The sequence below is a fragment of the Dipodomys spectabilis genome, unplaced genomic scaffold (genome assembly GCF_019054845.1).
Source record: "Dipodomys spectabilis isolate Male_0828 unplaced genomic scaffold, ASM1905484v1 ptg000159l, whole genome shotgun sequence".
NCBI lineage: Eukaryota > Metazoa > Chordata > Mammalia > Rodentia > Heteromyidae > Dipodomys > Dipodomys spectabilis.
Genome location: NW_024870836.1, coordinates 2,013,903 through 2,016,768, shown reverse-complemented (window position 1 = coordinate 2,016,768; position 2,866 = coordinate 2,013,903).

Genomic DNA, 2,866 nt, shown 5'->3' with positions numbered 1-2,866 from the left:
TACAATTACATAGTCAAGGTAATGAGTACATTTCTTTTTTTTTTTTTTTTTTGGTCGGTCGTGGGGCTTGAACTCTGGGCCTGGGTGTTGTCCCTCCGCTCTTCAGCTCAAGGCGAGCGCTCTACCACTTGAGCTACAGCACCACTTCCGGTTTTCTGGTGGTTTATTGGAGATAGGAGTCTCACGGTCTCTCCTCCCCGGGCTGGCTTTGAACCGCGATCCTCAGATCTCAGCCTCCTGAGTAGCTAGGATTACAGGCGTGAGCCACCAGCGCCTGGCTTATGAGTACATTTCTTATCAAACATGTTGCCTCCTCCTTTATTTCCCCTTCCCATCCCTTCCCATCTCCCCCCCCACTCCCTTCCCCCCTCACTGCCCCTCCCCCCACCAAAGTTGTAAAGTTCGTTTTTCGACATGATGTCTTGTACATCTCATTGTTGCAATGGAAACAATTTGTTTTTCCCCTTCCCCTCCACAAATCATACCAACATAAAATACAATGAAAGCAGGGATTATACTGTGGGGGAGGGACACACAAAACAACAAAGAAATCATCTTATAAATATGTTAGAAACAGGGGGGTTCCGGGAAGATGGCTGAGGAGAAGCTGGAATCTGAACAAGCTCTTGCATAGAAAACAGTTTCAGAGTTCCAGTGAACAGTCCCAAGCCAGAGAATCACACCAAGTGTGCCATCACAGGACAGAGAGTTAGCCAAGAGAGGGGAAGCCAAGCAGACACATCTGAGCGTCTGCCAACAGCTGCTGCCGCGGCGGCAGGGTCGCAGCGGCGACCGCAGCCGTGGCCATACCTGAGCGCTCACACAGAGAGTCCGGGACGAAGGAGCCAGACGCAGCGGACGAGAGGATTCTACTCAACACCAGCAAGAACCGACAAGGAGCGGACACCTTCATCCTGCACTTTGCAGACCAGAGACGACCCAGGATCCAAGACTCGGCGTGAGTAGCCCCACTTCCTCACTCCTTCCCAGGGAGCAGAGGAGGGAAGGCCACCCCTCCCCCCCCCAGCACCGGTGATCTCCATCTTGGATACCGACAAAGCTCGGAGGAGCGGCTAGCTCCAGCTCAGGCCTTGGAATAAAACGAGTCATTTAGCAGGTCACAAGAACTTAACGGCGAAGTGACCTCACAGACTCAGTTCCATCCAGGGAAAAGTCACCCAGATCAGGCTCCAGCCATTGGAGTGGCTCTCCTCACCGGGTAACCAGAGCCAGAGGCTGCCCCTCCCTCTAGCAGCCACCACAATCAATTGAAAAACAGAAACCCTGAGAATGGCTCCAGGCTGGGTGCTGTGAGTTTTTTTCACAAAATAGCCCCAGGGAAAAGCTACTGTTTGTTGAAAGGCCTCAACTCTACCCAGAACCTAGCCTCACCACTGCATCCCCCTCTTTTGTGATTCTCAAAGCAGATCACCCTCCCAGTAAACTAACCTGGGAGGGGGAATCTCAAAATCTTGGGTAAAGCAGAGCATTTTTCTGCCTGTTCCAACAAACTGACTTAAGAAACCAATCAAGCCACAGGACCTCAAGCTGACCAGAGACTCCAACCACACTCTGGTTACAGACAAAAGGGAGATACAGGACTCTTCCCACCCCTCCCGCCCCCCCAAAAAAAATCAACGACCTTTTTTTTTTTTCTTCTTCTTCTTCTTTTCTTTTTTTCTTTTTTTTGTTTTGTTTTTTTTTTCTTCGTTTTTTGTTACCTTATATATATAAAAAAAATTTTTTTGCTTTTCTAAAACTTTTATTAATCTTTAATTTTTGCCTCTTCTGAAAAAATAATTGTTTTCCATTAACTTTTTTTTTTTCTTTTCTACTCATAATTTTCATTTTAGGAATACGTGAATGTGTGTTTTCCTTTCTTTTCTTGTCTTCTTTCTCTTTTTCTTTCATTCTTAATTATCTTTTTGTTTTTTGTCTAGCTCTACTGAACTTCTGATCTTTTCTTCTCACTTTCCTATCCTTTCCATCTTTTCCTCTTTGTTCTTCTTTATGTGACTTAACTCTTGTCCTGCACATCCTCAGATAAACCCATAGTTAACCAGTAGACCCTACCCCCCATTGTGTACACACTTAACCCACAAACTTATTACTCAATTCAAAACCTCTGAGACTTAAATTCATTAATAGCAGTACTACCTCTTTATACCTATATAATATTTTAAGCATTTTTTTAAAGTTTTCCATATCTCCTCTATGTCCCTCCCTTTCTCTCAACATATTCATATTCCTCTATAAATAGATGGTCTTTTAATCTCTAAAATAACATTAATTTTTACGTTTCTATTTTTTTTCTGGTCTCTTTTCATTCCCCTTTCCCTTTCTTCTTTCTCTCTCTCTCTCTACTTGCATCCTACCCAACCTATTTCCTGCACTGTGATTAGGACATAGTTAACTCTCCCTGTGCCTCCCCACACCAATCTATTCCTATTTTTTACCCACATCTCTCCCTAACCCTAATAATTTCTGGTTTTCCAAATTCTTCTCTGCGGTTCGAAGTCCTTTAACATATAGTTATATAGTTGTTTGATGTCGAATAGATGTATCTGTTGAACTAGATTGTATCTGTAGACTATTGACTGTACAAATGCAAACTTTGGTTGATGGTTGCCTTAAGATAGTGTTCTAGCACAAAACTGGTGCTATCTTCATCTCAAATGGGCAGAGTAAGCCGGAAAAACACAAGAAAAATGGCAAATTCGGGTATCTCAATTCCCAATCTTGATAATCAGGGGTTAGAACAGATAATGAATAATCCAGAGGAGAGTTCCCAAACAGCTCTACAAACACTGCTGGCAAACATGATAAATGAAAAGTTTGACAATGTACAAAGGACTCTGTATGAGCG